Source organism: Rhipicephalus microplus, chromosome X (assembly GCF_043290135.1).
Source record: "Rhipicephalus microplus isolate Deutch F79 chromosome X, USDA_Rmic, whole genome shotgun sequence".
In the NCBI taxonomy this organism is placed as follows: Eukaryota; Metazoa; Arthropoda; class Arachnida; order Ixodida; family Ixodidae; genus Rhipicephalus; species Rhipicephalus microplus.
The window spans coordinates 470,467,748-470,487,773 of NC_134710.1; the positions used below are offsets into that span (position 1 = coordinate 470,467,748).

At 45.9% G+C, this 20,026-nt stretch overlaps 1 non-coding gene across 1 annotated transcript; it reads left to right on the forward strand.

Moving 5' to 3' along the window:
- The first annotated feature begins 15,572 nt into the window (after positions 1-15,572).
- On the forward strand, positions 15,573-15,645 carry TRNAG-GCC (transfer RNA glycine (anticodon GCC)). The gene has a single exon. It is a non-coding gene; the product is annotated as a tRNA-Gly (tRNA).
- The last annotated feature ends 4,381 nt before the right edge of the window (positions 15,646-20,026 follow it).

Below are 20,026 nucleotides of genomic sequence, written 5' to 3' on the forward strand. Positions count from 1 at the left end.
ACGGGGGATGGTATGCAAACTGTAGCAAGTCCAAAGGGTGTTCCGTGTGAGACTGAGGCTGGTTCCAGTCGCCATGGTGAGGTGATTGAACAGAAGGATGAGCTGGAGACCACGCTCGAGCCTAAGCAAGGGAATGACCTTTCGGATATTGAAAGAGAGGACAACGAAGGTGGTCCTAAAGGTAGCGAAGACATAACGCTACTGAAACCCGACAGTACTGCCAGCGAGGGCGAGCTACTGTTGAAATTATTTCCTACAGATAGCTTGGGAAATGTTTCAGAGGGTGAGAAGGTACATTGCGAGGCTGTCGTAGGTGTACAAACAGGCACAAGTTCGGTGGAGGATCGTTTCAAGGAAAAATCTAATCCCAGCAGCATGAACAGGGATTGTGTGTTGTTAGAGACTGGCCTTGTGCCACGGCAAGTAAACGATCGGCCGGACGCTAAAAACTACCCGGAAATTGAGCAGGACGCTAATTTCCAAGAGTTCAGATCTGTGGAGTGCCCAGAGTCTGGTTTTGTGAGGGGTAGCGCAGATAAGTTAGCCCGTCAGAGCAATGGAACGGGGAAACCAAAGGGCAAAGGCTGCAGAAAGGGTGGTGCACAGGCACATTTGAATTGTATAGTTGCCGATGACGCAACCAGAGAAATTTGTAACAATCAAAGAAAGGTTGTACGTAAGCGTCACCGCAAAAGAAGGAAGCGGGGACATGCGGCACTACAAAAAGTTGAGGCAGAGGGCACGCCGCAGCGAAAACGGAAAGGTTGGCCATCGGGCAATTCAATAAAAAGTCCTTTGATGCGTAGGGTCAGGCAAAATTGGCGAGAGAGGAGTAGCGGAAAGGGACACGCGTCCTCAAGAAAGAAGCCGCGGTTGAAAGGAACAGGTTCGCTTAGACAACAATGTGGACAGGTTCTGAAAAGAAAGGCTTCTGGTCCTAAATTCAGGATAGAACCAATTGCCAAAGGACAACGGTGAATCTTTCTCCCGCTCTTCAGGAACCTTCAGTGTCCCGAAGAAAGCCGGCCAGAATCAGGAATGAGGCGAGAGAGAAAAGTTGGGCTAGGAGCTCGCGCTATATGGCCTCTGGCGATCGCGAAAGCTGCAGAGAACACGACCACCACGTGCAAGGCTGAAAGCGTGAAGGTCAGCTGCAAGCTTTTCGCAGAATGTGACCTGCAGAGTTCTGGAAGGTAATTATTTGAATATTCTTCCACTTTTGATCTTTTGAAGTAAAGTTTTTTTTGTCATGAAGGTAAAAAAAACTGGTTTCAAAGGGTTCGTGCCGAATGCGGTATGTTGTGGTTTTTGTAAACATTTGCAAACAAACGGCATTTAGAAGATTTTTAGATGGTACGGAAGCGTACGTTGGTCGGGAGATGTTACAGCGCTCTATAAGTGCGAATAGAGCTAAAGGACCTGAATGAACCCAGCACGTTCTTTATCCAAGTGGCTAGCATGATAATGTAACATTAACCAAACAAGACTATTACGCAAGGTTTAGTTCCGTCCATTTATTTTTGGTAGAATGCTTGAGTGTCGTGCGATAGTTTAAGCAGAGCGTTACGCGTTACTGAAAGTCGAGGTTAGAGCAACGTTTCAGACAAGTATAGGAGGCAGATGAATCTAATCTGAAGTATTGGAGTCTGTCTAGGTATGTTCTACTAGAGTAATGAAGAACGGTAATGTTTAAGCTTGGTTTATAGCGTCCGCAGAGAACTGCACGAAGGCTTAAGTTTTTGTTTGTGCGTAAACGAAACTCATGCGAGAATTCTTTGTTTTGAGCTTTTCGTTGTTTTGAAAGTGTCCTGTTTAGGTGGTGGAAAAGCCTAGTGAAGGCAACTCAGAAAACTAGCTCTCTAGATTACCAGTTGAGTTTTATCGAGGTGGAGCATTGTCCTCTCTTGGAGCTACTGCCTTTGTTCTCTAAGAATGGCCGCCTTTTGCGTTGAAGGCTCGTTTTGCAACAGTATACGTTTGAAATACGTTTCAAAGAGAGGTATACCCCATGGCAACGCTGAGTGTTTAAGTCACTGTCCCTGACGCGAACGCCATTCTCGAGAGTTCAGCAATATTTTTTTTCCTGACCTAGACGAGGGCCATTGATTAGGTTTTTTTGTTTTGTGCTTTTGAGAGTTCATTGAACTGATGGTGAATACATTAAAGACACCGCTATCCAAGGTTTCAGGTTTGGTGTGCTTCCGTTACTGTTATTCTGTTTCACTCAAACATAGGAGAGGAATTTACAATAACTAGTGTACTTCATTTAATTAGATTTAAAAGGGTAAATAGGCCTGGTGGGGTCTGACGGAGTTGTCTGGCGCTGACTAGGTGATTGGTTGTGTTTCATATGCGTATGTGATGTCTGTTGAGTCAAAATGAAGCAGGTGGTCACTACTTCATCAAGGACAGTCTTCACCAGACCAGACGTCAGCGCTGATTTCTCCGAACTGTGGCTGCCAACTTCCGTCCATCAAGATCTTCACCCCACCGCGCGAGAGACTGTTACGACCGTCACCATTATTGAATCTTTTCGGCTTTTGTGAACGGGACGAAAATATTTCGACACATTCCAAGCAAGGGTGTGCCGTCAAGACGGATTAATTTCCTCTCGGCAACCTGAACGAGGGGTTCGGGACTGGTTCGCGCAAAGAAAACGCAGGAGCCAAGAGAGGTCACTGTGAGCTCGACTCAAGAAAGGCCATTGTGTTTGCTGCCAGCAAGGCTTTCGAGGCAGACAAGGAGGCAGCTGGGCCATTTTCGAGGTCACCGAGGATCTGGAAATCTTAGAACCAGCATGGTATTTGCAGTTCAGGCTGCAAGCCAAAAACGAATTGGTTGTGGCTGCATCTTGCGAGGACAAGCGGAGCCCCGGGATATGTGCAGCTAAGCCACAGCTTCTAGCAAACAACCAGGAATGGAGTGTGGGGGTGAAGAAAAGGATAATGCACTATCTGCTGCAGCCCTTGCAGGAGCCCGCCTCGGGGACGAGGGATTAGTTGACTACTCCTCCTACCCCGCCTTTCTCCATAGGATCGGCTGAATGGGGTGGCATATTTTGAATATATGCTGGCCCACCACTACATTGTCCTCCCCAAACAGTCAGGCAAGTTTGACACGTGTACTGGTAGCCGGTTTTTCGAACCACACCCAGATGCCAGAAGAATCTTGGAAACCAAAATCATCGGACGTGCGCGAAACGTGGTGACGTGTGCGAAAACGCCGCTGCAGTGCTTTGGTGACCATATTTGGGCATCGTGTAGACTGTGCCCTCACCGCATGCATTATGTGGTGTCATTCCTCTCCTTCGTAGGTGGAGCACCTAGACCATGGAGCGCCCTAGTGGCGGAAGCCGCGGACAATGTGCCAAGGGTTGGCAACGAGGCGCTATATAAGCCGAAGACTTTCGTGTATTTCAAGTTCTACATTTCAACAGTTCTCATGTACAGTTCTTGACTTCTACTTGATCACTTGATCACCTCTTTTTGAATTCTCAGTTACTAACCATGTAAATAAATTCTTGTCGTTATTACGAGCGCCTCATCTGACTTGTTCGACGATGGGTCCTGGGACGCGGGCCCGCTACCAAACTGAGACCTGCGGGACCCGGAGTCGCAACACTGTGCAATGTCATAATACGTCTAAGAACAAGCGCTCCACTACGGTGACTGCTCTCATTCACAATCATTTCGGGGTTTTTAGACGTAACACCTCAGGTATATATATATATATATATATATATATATATATATATATATATATATATATATATATATATATATATATATATATATATATATATATATATATATATATATATATATATATATATATATATATATATATATATATATATATATATATATATTTATAATGAGGAAGAGCTTTATTTTAGGTGAGCTCGAGCTGGCACACACTGATGATGATATTTACAGATTAGAAAATTATACAAATGATGATGACACGTCCAATTGATAAAGAAGAGTCGGTGACTGCGCTTACACTAATTCCTCGTCACGCTGGAAGCGGCTTCCTGGCCACGCGAGAGACAATATTAGGAATCGCGTCGGGTATACAGTTTCAGCCGAGAAACGAGCGCAATTTCTGTCCCACGGCAACAGTGGTCGGAGGAAGCGTAAAGTGGTGAAATACGGTAATTAACGGGGGACGTTTGTTCAATCACCTTATAGGGCCCTATAAAACGACTGAGGAATTTTTAGATAAGCCGGGCACACGCACGGGAGTCCACAGAAGAACTTCGTTTCCTGGGGAAAAGGTGACAGCCCGGTGAGTTGAGTCGTAGCGATACTTGCGAGCTTCCTGAGAGATGCTGGTGTTGATTCGGACCAGATGAGGGCAGTGCTCGAGGCGAGACAAAAATTGTGCGGATAGAGGGCCTGCTGAGCTAGCAGGAGCCGAAAGGAAGGAGACGTTCAGAGTTACACTTGGAGAGCGGCCATCGACCAGAAAATAGGGAGAAAAGCCGGTGGTGCGTTGTGTAGCTGTATTGTAGGCGAACGTTACGAATGGCGAAATGGCGTCCCTGTTCATGTGGTCAGGGTTAACGTACATGGCAATCATGTCTGAGAGGGTACGATGAAAGCGTTCCGTCAAGCCATTTGTTTGAGGATGATAAGTAGAAGTTGTGTTGTGGAGGTTGTTGGGGGCGCGTAGAACCTCAGCAACAATAGAGGGAAGAAACACCTTGCCGTGGTCGCTGATCAGAACATGTGGAGCTCCATGGCGTAAAAATATGTTACGCAGAAAAAAAATCAGCTACTTCAGTGGCTGCACCAGCGTGCATTGAGGCGGTTTCCGCGTAACGAGTGAGGTGATCAACAGCCGTTACAATCCAAAGATTTCCATTGGAGGTCACGGGAAGGGGGCCGTACAAGTCTATTCCGACGACTTCGAATGGCAAAGTGGGACAAGGGAGATGTTGGAGAAAGCCAGAAGTAGCAGTATTGGGTCGTTTTCGCCGTTGACATAAGGCACACGAAGAAACATATTTGCCAATAGTGGATGAGAGGCCACGCCAGGTGAACCGACTGCGTATTTTGTCGTACGTTTTGTGATAGCCGAGATGCCCAGCAGCAAGATAATCGTGGAATGTCTCAAGAAACTGACGTTATAGACAACGTGGTATAACGGGGACCCGTTTGTTTCCTTCAACGTGGTAAATATAGCGATGTAAAACACCATCTACAAGCTTGAATTGTTTCAGTTGTCAGCGAAGTCGGGCGTTCGGAGGAATAGATGTGCTTTTTAAGCGTGCTATTATGGAGCGGCAGTAAGGGTGAACACGTTGATGCGACACAAGGGTAGAAGGGCGGCCGAATCTTTGCCAACTGAGACCTGCGATGGGTAATGCTGCGGTGGAAATTGGTGACGATGGGCTATTACGGTTGGGCAGAGGTCATCGAGAGAGAGCATCAGCATCTTGGTGTTTCTTACCAGACCTGTAGACGACATCAAATTTGTGCTCTTGTAAACGAAGCACCCAGCGGCCAAGACGACCCGATAGGTTCTTTAGCGATGAAAGCCAGCACAATGCGTTGTGGTCGGTGTCGACTGTGAATTGGCGGCCGTTGAGGTATGGATGAAATTTTTGTACCGCCCAGACAACAGCAAGGAACTCTTGTTCGGTTATTGTGTAATTTTTCTCTGCAGAAGTCATAGCACGACTGGCGTAAGCGATGACACGTTCGCGTGCGGTGTTGTCACGCTGCAGTAGAACGGCACCGAGACCATGACCACTGACGTAAGTGTTAAGAATTTTGGGTGCACCTGGATCGAAGTGACATAGTACCAGGTCGGATGTTAGGGCTTGCTTCAATGCCAGGAAAGCCTTTTCACAGTCTTCGGCCCAGACGTATGCCGTGTTACTTGCGAGCAGTTGATGGAGCTGAGAGGGAAGCCTTGCGAAATCAGGTATGAAGCGCCGAAAGTAGGATGCCAAGCCGAGAAAACTGCACAGGCCTTTTTGACGCAACGGACGGGAAAACTCGAGCACGGTAGCAAGCTTTTCAGGATCCGGTCGAAAACCGTCTTTGCTGACTAAGTGCTCTAGAACCTTGATCGTCTTGTTTGCGAAGGTGCATTTTTTTGTATTCAGCTGTAAACCAGCTTTTGTAAGGCAACCTAGGACTTCTTCGAGAGGTTGTGGATGTTGCGAAAAGGCGGACGAAAACACTATGATGTCGTCTAGGTAGCATAAGCAGGTTTTCCGCTTCAGGCCACGCAGTACGCTGTCGATCATACGTTCGAAGGTAGCAGGTGCGTTACCATGTCCGAAAGGCATTACGTTAAATTCATATAGCCCATATGGGGTAGTAAAAGCCGTCTTTTCTTTGTCAGATTCAGACACAGGTATTTGCCAGTAGCTCGATCGCAGGTCAAGGCTGGCAAAATACTCAGCGCCATTCAACGAATCTAGTGTATCATCAATTTGTGGGAGAGGGCAAACATCTCTGTGCATTATTTTGTTCAGTGCCAGGTAATCAATGAAAAAACGTACTGTTCCTTCTTTCTTTTGCACCAACACAACTGGCGAAGACCATGGACTCGAGGAAGGACGCATGATATTCCGTCGAAGCATGTCTGAGACGTTTTCCTCGATTATCTTCCTTTCTGCGAGAGACACGTGGTATGGGCGCCGGTGAATTATTCGGGAGCCATCAGTCTGAATACGGTGAGCCGCAGAAGTTGTCATACCAAGGACAGCAGAATGAACGACAAACAAAGGACGATGTCTGTTCAATGAATTCAGCAATTCTTGACTCTGGGCTGCTGTAAGATCAGGGCTTATCGTCACCGATAGAGGATTGGGAGAGTTAAGTGGCGGCGTGCTTGGCTCTGGCAGGTCTTCTTGACTTGGAAGGGCAACAATTGCAACGGGATGCGGGTCAATAGCGCATGTAACTGTTGATCCACAGGGCAACAATAAGAGTTAGGGGGTCTGATTTAACGCAGTAATAAAAGCAGACCCTTCAGAAAAATAAACAAGGCCTGGAATAATCAGAATGCCTTGATGTACTGTGTGGCCATAAGGTAGTAGAAGCACATCGCCATCCACGATGTTGATGCAATCAACGCTAATTACTTCTTCTCGGGATGGCCAAAGAACATAATCTGAAGTGGTGATGAGACGAATGCGCTGTTCGGGTTCCGATATAGATGAGTCGGTGGGATTGAGGTGGATGAGACGCGGAAGACAAGATATAAAAGTGCGTGCAGACGACAGAAAATCCCACCCCAAAATGAGTTCGTGGGTGCATTCACGGAGAACTGCAACAGCAATATGATGACGAATACCGTCTATTAAAACATGAACTGTACACTGTACACAACATATATATATATATATGTGACGCAGGAGGCGTGATGGCTGTACGATGAGCCATTTATTTGTCTTCGTCTTCCTCCTTTTCGGCTTCTACCAATCATCGCTTCATACGTCACACGATTCCCCCTCCCCCCGAAAGAAGGCATGGATTACGAACAAGGAAAAGTACACAAGGAGAGGCTGAGAAGTCACAAATGTCAAAATGCACAATTGGTTTCATGGCCCCGTGGTGTTCCGTAAACTCGCAAAACTTCAGGAAAGAGTGCAGCAGTCCGGTTAACGCAGGAGTTCTGGTGGGCGAGGCTGATGGTTGCGTCCTGGATAACACAAGAATGCTTTGGACGTGGAGATAGTGGAAATCGCAGCCGGCATTCTTGTGAAGAACAAACGAGGTTCGAACACCTTGCAGAATGGACAGTTCGGATATCGTAGGCATGGAATTCTTCGTCGTGGCATAGGTCGTGCAGGCAGCTTGCGTGCGCGTTGATCGAGGTTTATTGGGCGCTGCCTGTGTTTCTGCCGAGTACAAGGGGTGCTTTTGTGGCTTTTGAAGATTTTTCTATGGCGATGTCGCAGATGGTTTGATGAAAGGTACATTCTTGATCTTTGGTGGAGAATGTATCCACGACGATGGGCCTTTTTGCAATGTTCTTTGAGCCTTAAAAGTGGTTTTGATGAGGTTTCCTTTCGTCGTTGACAGTGTTGAAGTACACGTTGACGTTGTAGTTTCTTGGTTTCGTCGACTTGCTTGTGGTGCGACATTGATCGTGCTGTGTCAGGATTCTTAGCAAGTCCTTCGCAGGCTTCTACGACGTGAACCAATGCAGATGTTTCCGGCACAAAACAATGTGTGGGGTTTCGTGCTCTTGAATCTTCTGTATTCATAAATCGTTCATTGTTGGTGGTTGCCTGAAGATTACTTGTGTCATCAGAAGTCACACCTCTGCTTTTGTTTTCATTGTTGGCAGTGAGGTTGTATACTGGATTCACGTCACTTCGATCTTGTAATTGATTAACACTAGACGTTTCTGCAGAAGACTTTCCTTCACAACATGCTGATTGCGAATGCTTTTGTCTTTGTGGCACTGCTGAGCTGAATGCCAAGTCAGTTTGCAAAGTACGCATGTGGCATGAAGTATTAAATGCATCTCAGCCATTAATAGCGGATTCAATTCTTTTATGCAGCGGTGAGTTGAGCATTGGTGATATATCCGCGGATGAGGAACCAGGTGGAAGGTTGGGAACACGACCACGTGGTCTTTCCGTGAGCATGTGGCTAACTTCACCTGATGGGAATTGTAAATTCATGCTCTGTACTCGAGTGCGTGAAGGCTACTTATGACTGCGATGACTGAATTTGAATGCACTGAGAGTGCGTGTGGTAATCAAATCTTCATTATAGTCTTGAAACCAGATGATCATTCCTTCTTTTATCTTTTGCCAAGACTAGTCGTTGTCGAATCTGTGGGTGAGGTAAAACTTAAAGGCCTCACCGGTGACATAGTCGCTGAAGTTCGTAACCATCTCCCGTTCCGACCAAGATGCAGCGGCGGCGTGGACCTCGAAAAGGTTGAACCAGTCCTGTACGGGTCCGTCGTCCGCTGATCCGGTGTACTTGGGAATGTCGAGGTCAGCCTATGGTTCTGTCATGGTGCTGGTCGTTGTCCTTCTAGGCGATGATTCGGTAGTCAATGTATGGTCAGGGTGTCTTCTGGGGAACTGCGTCGATGATGAGTGACTGATGAAGGGGCAGGCAGGTCTCCATCCTGTCGACTTGTGTGGCGCAGGAGGCGTGATGGCTGTACGATGAACCATTTATTTGTCTTCGTCTTCCTCCTTTTCGGCTTCTACCAATCATCGCTTCATACGTCACACACACACACACACACACACACACACACACACACACACACACACACACACACACACACACACACACACACATATATATATATATATATATATATATATATATATATATATATATATATATATATATATATATATATATATATATATATATATATATATATATATATATATATATATATATATATATATCACGGCCGAAACGTAGAGTAAAAAAGTATCCAATTTTCGTAAGTGTGCTACTTTATTTCTTGACTATATGTGTACCGAACCCACATACCGAACCCATATATATATATATATATATATATATATATATATATATATATATATATATATATATATATATATATATATATATATATATATATATATATATATATATATATATATATATATATATATATATATATATATATATATATATATATATATATATTAAGTTCAACATTCTGCCGTGATAAAAAAGGCTTCACGCTGCAGCATTTGTCCTCTTTTCAAACTATTCAATTATGTAAACACGCGTGCAATAGATGCACAATCCTTTTTTTTTTCAAAATAGTTGTGGGTGTAGATTTCACAAAGAAAAAATGCAGCATTTTCCAAGTTCATGTTTTCACTTTAAAAAAGAGCTGTCGCCCTCACACCGTCGCAAAAATGTTATTCCTCGCTTTTGTCATTCTCCTCCTAGCTATATACTTGTCCCGTCCTAAAAGTTGCCTGTGTGCCATATGAGGTCATCCACTGTTTTATCGAATTGGTTCCGTATTACCACAACCCATCCATTTCTCCACCGTTTTGAAGGAATAGCACCCCGCTTCTCGAAGGTCAGCGGCACACCTTCAGAAGGGAGGATGCCTGCTTCAGCCATCGAGGCAGTGTTGTTTGGTGGATGGTGCTGTCAACAGGAAGAGATACTTACAATCGCTCTCTCTTTATCTTTTGCAGGAGCTAGCCGTCTCGACCGATGTGCAACTTAGGCCCTCTTGGATCAACTAAACATACTACACCGAACACTGCCCGGTGCTTCATCGCTGTCAGCAGTGTTCCGATGCACTGGATTTGACAGCTGCCTTCCCGGATATCAAACATATCGTCACTCAACCAGAATGGACATTGAGCGTATCGTGATGTGAACATCAACAATTGAAGATGAATACGTTTCAACACAGGTGTGGTTTCTTTCGCTCCGTTAGAAATTGCTCGACAACAACAAAAATCTCGACCGTACCCAGATAGGAAGCTTCTCGGATGCGTATGGGGACCTTAGGACTTCGGTGAGGACATTCTCTTGCCCTGTCCTGCTGATCCTGCGTGACTAGTCGACTTTGAATCTGCAAGGCTGTCGTTGAAGCCTAGTGTGGCCCAGTGGCCATACTTACCTGAAGAAGAAGACGTGCTGGTGGTAGATGTGGGCGTTTCATCTAAGCCATCTACTGGACTATCGCGCATGACCACTTCCATGCTAACTATGCAGGAGCAACGTGCAGCTGCCAGCTCAACGATTCAAGGTGCAATGACCAAGGACTGTACACTCCGTGATGATAGTATGAACCAACGGGAGGCCTTGTTGGTGGGCAGTGGGGAACCCACGGACGTGCAGTCTTCTGGCGGTCCCGTGATTCCAGCAAAGCGAGGTCCTCTTGTCATTGTGCATCAACAAGATACCTTCGCATCGGAGCAACCACTGAAAAAGGTAAGGGCCACCCCTGATAATGCGCCCACGCTCTCCGCTTCTCAGTCTTACCCAACGCCGGCCCCTTTTCAATCTTATCGAGTGCACATACGCCCCCTCTCATGCTTCGACATAACTTCAGTGCCCACCAAATATGTTCAAAGGGTCATTGACCATGCCCTTGAAACAAAGGGATACAAAGGGTTCGCAGCATACAGATCGACGAACACAATTACTGTGCACTTGGCATCTCTTAACGATGTGTAGAAACTATGCTCTTTAACATATATACCGCTGTCAGAAGATCGAGAGCTGCCTGTGTAGTGCTACTTTGCATTGGGCCCTAACATACAAAAGTGTGTTGTCTATGGCATTGACCATGAAGACTCTACTGAGATAATATGTCGCGAATTGTATTCCCAGACGCACAAAGTTCTTGTGGCCAGATTCATGAGCAAAAGTTGTACTTGCTTAGTAACGGTGCAGGGCCCCAATGTATTCCTAACCAATTTTACTACTACGGGCGTTTTTTTTGCGCCCCAAACACTACCTTCCTCGGGCAATTTTCTGTTACCGTTGATTTCAACGGGGACACATGCAGACATTTTGCCCACAGCGTACTATTGACCCAGAAAGGCTCACACCTGAGGGCCAACCACAATATCTATGTGGTCTATGTAAATCCGATGAGAACGACATGACGAGCATAAGCTGTCCGACTAAACAGAGGGCCACAGCGAGATTACGAAAGGCTACAGTAAAACACAATATAGTAAGAACTAACAATTTTTAGTTCTTACTGAAGAGCCGGAGGCACTCACGGGAAAAGACACACAGGGCTCTGAGACACAACTGTACTCTTCAGTGGTTAAACAAGGCAGACAGACCCAGACAATGAAACCAAAGTTAGCTGAACCACTGCTTGAATCGAATGATAACCATGATGATATTGACGCTCGGATAGAAGCATTAGCCAAAGAAATTGAGAGGCTACGCAAACATTGCATTCTGAAGCACCAGAAAACAGGACCTACACGCAATGAATCACTGAGTGCACATTCCCCAGTTACGCCTGCAGCCCACACGACACTACGGGTCAACCAACCAGTTTGGACAGCAGTTTTGGATCAGCTTGCTCAACTGACGGCACTCATACAGGATTGCTTGCATCATGGCTAACTCTCTGCAGCAGCTGCCGCGTGACGGAATTCTTCAATGGAATTGTCGAGGCTTAGGCTCCAAGTTAGGAAAAATCAAAACCAAGCTTGAATACAACAAGCTACATGTAATGGCACTACTTATTCGAGAGCATAATAAGCTGTGCTCTCTGTATAACTTCAATGGGTATCATAACCCATCTATTACAGATAGGCATGCTACGACAATGGATTCAACCCCGGGAAAAGCCACAGTGTATGTGTCATCGCGTATTCCTCATACAATGATTACTATGGCACCATGGTGCAGTGGAAATCAAGAAGTTGTCGCTGTTCTGAGACGACCATTGAGGACTCCTGTCATACTAGTGCATTTTATGCCAGAACACAGCGTACACGTCTTAACTTGGGATGGATAGCACATCTGCGTTCTACGTATCCTGGATTACCATCCTCGTAAGTGTAGATTTCAAGCCCCGCCGCGGTGGTCTAGTGGCTAAGGTACTCGGCTGCTGACCCGCAGGTCGCGGGTTCGATTCCCGGCTGCGGCGGCTGCATTTCCGATGGAGGCAGAAATGTTGTAGGCCCGTGTACTCAGATTTGGGTGCACGTTAAAGAACCCCCGGTGGTCAAAATTTCCGGAGCCCTCCACTACGGCGTCTCTCATAATCAAGTGGTGGTTTTGGGACGTTAAACCCCACAAATCAATCAAGTGTAGATTTCAATGCACCACATATAGATTGGGGATACAAGCACAACTCACAACGAGGAAGACAGGTTAAAAACATCATGACTGATGTCACATTTACTCTGTTGAACCATCATGCCATGTCTACCTGCTCTTTACGTACAACATCGGAAACGCACGCTCCAGATCTCACTCGGTGGTTGGGTCCTGGGACGCCGCAATGGCGAGTGGAGCCGGATACCTGGGGTAGTAATCATATGCCAATAATTATTAGTTTAAAAAGAAGATGCACAAAAAAATTTGACGACGCGTAGCGATCACGCATTGAGATAAATTTCGGGAATCGTCAATTGATAAAATTCCCACAGAGCCCACAGAAATTCTTCCCGCTTTGCAAAAGCTGCTCCGAAGTAACAACCACCATTGACGAAGAACAACCTCAACCGGACCTCGCTCTTTTGAGACTCTGGACGAAGCGACGTCAGCTGGAGCTGTATGCGTCGAGGAATCTAGATGCACCAGGTAGCCGTGCACATGCCAATCATATAGCAGCAAAGGCGCGTCGGCACAAAAAGCAGCTTTCTCGACAGCAGTGGCATGAGTGGAGTGAAAAATTTGAATCTGGCACGGGAAATAGAGCCGTTTGGCGTACGTTCAGGTCGATGGAACGCGGTTACAAGCAACCTGATCCTGCAGCGAGCGTTAGGTTATCGATGCAAAATACGCCACAGGAATTTGCAGAGCAGGCTGCAAGAGCGGTTCTCCCGAAGTATGATAGCGCGTCTTTTATAACCTGCCCCGAAATCGACGAGCTTTAGCCAAGTGCCAAATTCAATATATCCAGTCCTATTCGTTCGGCATGGCCGAACTTATAGCGGCGATTGAAACTTCTCACAAAGAAACAACACCTGGTCCAGACGGTATTCCATACGAAGTTTTCAAGAACATGAAAGATGAAGCTCTTGATGCACTTCTGCAGGCTATTCATAAAGCATGGGAAACTGGGGACCTCCCATCTGATTGGAAACACTCAGTTGTCATCCCAATACAAAACCCGAGTAGTCGCCAAATAGCCTGAAATCCTTAAGCCCAATTTCATTGACTGCTACTGCCTGCAAGCTTGCTGAAAAGATGCTGGCCACACGTGTTTCCTGCTGGCTTGAACGACACATGAAGTACCATCCGCCCAAGCCGGGTTCCGTTCTCATTCAGGGACTGAAGACGGTCTTTCTATCTTGTCGGATGACATTTTACAAGCTTCTCCACAGAGCCACGCAGTACGCACAGTAATAGCAACGGACGTAACGAAAGCTTAAAACAACATAAACCATGACGTCCTTTTATCCAACCTCATCGAGCTTGGATATACACTGCGGGTAGTAAAATTTATTTACACTTTTCTTTACAACCGCACATATGCGATAAGAGTAGATGAAAAGCCTGAAGGTTGCTTCATGTCCAACAGAGGTGTCCCGCAAGGATCCGTTTTGGCTCCTCTCCTGTTCAACATTGCTCCAATACCTATAACATAACAACTACATCGAATTCCAGACGTGAGATATCTGATATACGCTGATGATGTGGCTTTATGGTATGTACACAAAGACGTCTCAAGACAAACACAACAGCTTCAGAAAGTCATTGGTTTTCTTCAGAGCTACACTCGGAACGCAAGGTCAGATATGTCCACCCAAAAATCATGCTATGTTCAGGTAGCTAACAAAGCAGGACGCAGAAAAATCAAGCAGTGTCCCTTTACGTTTACACTAGGTGCAGTGACCATTCCTGAGGCTTCGGAAATCCGCATACTAGGTCTTGATATTAATCAGTCCGGCAGTGGAGTGCACTGGCTTCAAAAGCCAGACAGAGTTCTACAAAAAAACCCTTTATCTGATTCACCGCATTGCATCGAAAGCAGCTAGAGCTCGTACACGTGTAGCTCGACAGCTCGTCCACTCTCTTCTGCAGCCAAGAATTTTATACCAGGTGCAATTTCAACGTTTAACTTTGGCCCAGTTGGCACAGTTGGAGACTTTTAACCGTGATGCTATACGTACAATAACAGCGTTACCTCCCATCACTCCCATACCAACTTTACAGGAGCATGCCCAGCTTAACACAATTGCAGAGCAGATTACGCAAAAAAAAATCTCGTGAAATCAAAAGGCAACTTGTACCGGTTGTTGCTGCGTTGCATGCTCCCTTTCAACGTGGCTCTCGCATTGACAACCGGCCCGAGTCTATGTCTCCTTGGGAATTCACCACCATCACATCTAATAAAACAACAAAGTTACGGCGTTCTGATACATCATCTACAACTGGCGAACGCTCCATCATCGAGGCCCCATGTGCTAATAGCTTCAAACTATATACAGATGCTGCCATCCTACAAGACAGCGGAAGGACATCATTCCTGAGTACTACGCATACTTTTGTCATAGACCACCAGCTTTATCTATCTATGGAAGCCACTCCTCTTGTGATGGAGCTTCAAGCCATCCATGACGCAATGCAGGATGCTACCTCTAAGCTGCCCACATTTAAGCATATTGACGTATACACTAATTCCTTAGGAGCTATTAAGGAGCTCAAGAAAGTACACAAGGCGACAGAGATCTGCGAGGCGATTCATAAGCTGAACCATAATACGGCTACTTGCGTAAAAGTACATTGGATTCAAGGCCATGCTGCGAACCCACACAACATTGCTGCTGACCAGCAGGCGCACTGCTCTCCAGACAAAAACCTTCCAGCCATTCTCCTTCCACCTCAGCCGCTAAATTTACTCCATACCAGTAAAAATGTTCTCCGGCAAGATAAACGTGCTCTGCTTGCCCCGCCGCGGTGGTCTAGTGGCTAAGGCACTGGGCTGCCGACCCGCAGGTCGCGGGTTCGAATCCCGGCTGCGGCGGCTGCATTTCCGATGGAGGCGGAAATGTTGTAGGCCCGTGTGCTCAGATTTGGGTGCACGTTAAAGAACCCCAGGTGGTCAAAATTTCCGGAGCCCTCCACTACGGCGTCTCTCATAATCAAATAGTGGTTTTGGGACGTTAAACCCCCCATATCAATCAAGATAAACGTGCTCTCATTCCACCGTGTGTCTGCTCTCTCCCCCGTCACCTTACTAGGGCGGAGGAAGTTGTGCTTAGGAGGCTTCGGGCAGGGGTGGCCCTTATACCGGCCGTTATATCGTCATGGAACTGGTCACATTTACGAGTTGGTGATACGTGTCCATATTGTCCCACTCCTGCGATGCAAGCAGATACATACCGCCTTTTATGGACATGTAAAGGGTTGCAGCCAGTACGCTCCCGTCACCTCGCTGAAGCCGGCGTTTGCTACAGCGACACAGCCAGTTACAACCGCTGGATACATCAAAACAGATTCCGCAAAACACTATTTCACTTCATACACAACACCGCCCTAGCAGCACACATTTAACAAAAATATTATGCGATAAAGGCAAGTCTTTGTCGCAATAAAAAAAAGAACATCAACAATTCAAGAGCGTGTTTCGACAGCCACCGCTGGGTTTCAGTGCTGTCAAGAAGACGGGATACTTACAGTCGCTTGCTCTTTCGCTTTTGCAGGCGATAGTCGTCTCATCCGATGCGCAATTCAGACCCTCTTGGATTAACGAATCATGCTACACCGAACAGTGCCCGGGGCTTCATCACTGTCAGCCGTGTTCCGATACGCTGAATTTGACAGCTGTCTTTCCGGATATCAAGCATATCGTCACTCAACTAGCATGCGCATTGAGTGTATCGTCATGTGACCACCAACTATTAAAAAGCCTGTTTTGGCAGCCGCTGCTGGGTTTCGGTGCTGTCAAGAGGACGGGATACTTACCGTCACTTGCTCTTCTGGTCAATATGCCTCTCTTGCACGTTTCCATTTATCGGAAGGGGGGTCTCGCGTGACGGGATAGAAACCCAATTAACCTTTCATGTCTTATGCATGCTTATTTTTATTGCCTGTCTGAGACAATTGCACAGAAATCTCGGTCTGCATTTTCTGTGTGTGTGTGTGGGGGGGGGGGGAAGGCGTTTATTGCTGTCAGGCATGTCGAGATGAATGCGCGACCGTCCACTGTAGAATAACAACAACTTCCTGAAGCATCGCATTCTCTGCCAGTAATACACGACGGTCAGAATAAGGTTCTCGAGGTGCTCTAAGACATTAAAGCTAATCAGAAGGCTGCTGATAATAGGCTTACAGAACGTATAGCTCGACTAGCCGCAATTGAACGTGACGTTGATGTCCTAAAAAAGTTAAGGGACGATTTCCAACAGCTGAAATTTGAGAACACCTTACTTGAAACCAAGCTGAACTGGTTAAAAAAAAAGGGCCAAGATGACCTTGAAAATAGGTCACGCAGAAATAACCTGGTATTCTACGCATTGAAAGATGCATCAGCCGAGAGTTGGGAACACTCTCAACGCCTGGTGCTATCTCTTTGCTCGGATCATCTGGGTGTGCAGGTGATGTCATCGGACATTGAACAAGCGCAAAGGGGGGGGGGGCGATTCTACAAAAAAAAATTGACCCATTATAGCGTGATTTAATTCCCTCAAAGAAGATAAAAATATACTTGCGAGGGCACGCAAGCTATAAGAGGAACCGCTCTGGTAATAAGCAAGGATTACTCAAGCAAAGTTGGTTTGCAAAGAAGACAAGTGGTCGCATTTGCCAAAGAGCGCAAAGAAACATTCAGGTTTCAAATCAATTAGCTAATTACGGGCGCCCATACATTTATGTACAATTCTTTAAGAAAAGAAATATAACCGTTGCGTTAACAATCAAAGCCTTCAGGTCCATGCCAAGGGCATGATGAGCGAGAAGTGGTCTTTGTCGTTGTAAACTGTCGGAACATAAGCAATGAGAAGGAAGCGTTTTCATACTTTGTAGCTACAATGAACGCTGATATAATTTTAGGCACTGAGTCGTGACTTGAAGACAGTATTTAAAGTGCAGAAGTATTTCCTTCACTGTCTTCATATATGAATGTCTATCGTAAAGATAGCGACGCGCGGCGGGGGAATTTTTATATTGATCAATAACAGATTAAAAAGCGTGTCTGTATCACTTACCAGCATTCACTACGAAGTCGTGTGATATAAAATTGAGCTGTCACAAGTGCAACACGTTGCGGTGGGCTGTTTTTATCGGCCGCCAAACTCCAATAGTGTGCAGCCATCGGAAGCATTGTCTGAAGCACTGGCTTCGTTAGGAACTGAATATATTTTACTAGGAGGCGATTTTAACCTGCCGGATGTTAACTGGATAGCTCATGTTCTCGTCTTGAACTCAGGATCCGGCCCGTCATGGACACGCAATGACGGGCCGGTGTTTCCTACTGGAGCATGTCAAGTGCTGCTAATGGGCAATGGGACACAGAAGACACCAAGTGGACACAGAAACTTGCAGTCTGTTTTTAGTTAAAGCGCACGCGCAAATTTTTATTACTCAACAACGCACAGGAGAAATCTTCCACCGGCACTACCTTGAAGGTAAAAAGCCAGTGCGTATATGCACGGGTTGGCCAGTCAACGGTTGTGCAGTGTGAGCAGTTAGTTGTTTCAATAATAATCAAAAAAAAAAAAAAAACTCGCTCACAGACGCTGCGTGCATCGGCATTGCAGGGCGAGAGAGGGGGAGCATAGGAGAGGAGAAAAGCGAGCGGATGCGTATGCGCAATGGGAGTGTAAACACCACGGGGATTCTATCCACCTTAGCGGGGAGGAACGCCTAGAGGAGAGAGGGGAAGAGGATAGGAGAGAGAGGTTGGAGAGCGAACGTGCATGCACTGTAAGGATGGTCCCGCGGCACACCAGATTCAGCTCGACCCTAAGCTCCTTTGCATCTAAAAACATAATTCCAAAATATAGATAAAAGTGCTTGAGCAGTTTCTGTATGTTTGATGATGATATGGGGGTTTAACGTCCCAAAACCCCCATATGATTGTGAGAGACGCCGTAGTGGAGGGCTCCGGAAATTTTGACCACCTGGGGTTCTTTAACGTGCGCCCAAATCTGAGCACACGGGCCTACAACATTTCCGCCTCCATCGGAAATGCAGCCACCGCAGCCGGGATTTGATCACGCGACCTGCGGGTCAGCAGCCGAGTACTTTAGCCACTGGACCACCACGGCGGGGCTTTCTATATGGTAAACAACATACTTCGCAGATGTTACTTGAATTCACATGCAGGCTGTTTGAAGTCGATACTTGCCGAAAATTTTTTTAGTATTGCTGGTAACTGGTATTCGAGAAGGCGTTCTTCGTAACGTGTGCAGGAAAAGAGAACCGGTCTGGGTTGATTTCAGAGAGTGTATCAGCGGAAGCTGTTAAATGAATGCTGTTGTTTATTTTTCTGAAAAATAATACATAATTTTATGTGTGAAAGGGCCACCTGCCCTAATAATATCATGATTTATGAAGAGACGATGAGTAGGTATTTAGCTAGGAAGCCCACAAAAATTTCAAATATTCTAAGAACTTTGTTTTGTAATATCTCTAGTCTGTTGAGGCGCTGACGAGGCATTTTTGCCCATACTAGTGCATAGTAAGATAACTGAGAGTAGAAATGGATGTAGTAGATAACCATTTTAAGCTAGAAGGTCTGATAGCTTATACTTGTAGCCTACAGATTGGCCCCATTCAGAGACAAGTTTTAATACACGTATAGAGTTTCTCACAAAATAACCTACAGAGAAATGTGGTGCTAGTGAGCTGCTGGATGGAAGGGAATGCCGGGATATGTAAGTTTCGAACTTGACTCGGATTTGTATACCTCGAAGAGGCGTCTGCAGCTTCATGTTAAAGCAGGTGATAAGCTATTTATGTTTTGCTAATGCACAGAAATGTGTTACGGGTTTTTCACTCAAAGCTTCTGCGCCAATGTAAAATTTTACGAAGCGTAAAAAGTAACTAACTGCCGCTAAACTTGGCAGGCAGATGACAAAGTCAGCGATCTCTCTCTCATTTTATGTCGTCTGTTTCTCTCACCGTTTGGTTGTGCCGTCAAAGGAAGTGGACTTATATTTTAGAATATAATACGCGTGACCAATATTTTCTTATGAAAGTTTTGTTTTAGAGAAGCTTTATTTGCGCAATTGTATCCGCTTTTGAGCCGAAGCCTCGCTCAACACCAGTCAGCACAAGCCTCGCAGACACATATACTGTCGATTCCAGCACTCCAACAAGGCCCCTTAAGAAATTTGCATAGACGGTGGCGCCATATTTCCCTCTAGGTATTTGTGTGAGAAACTCTAAGAATATATGTGTAC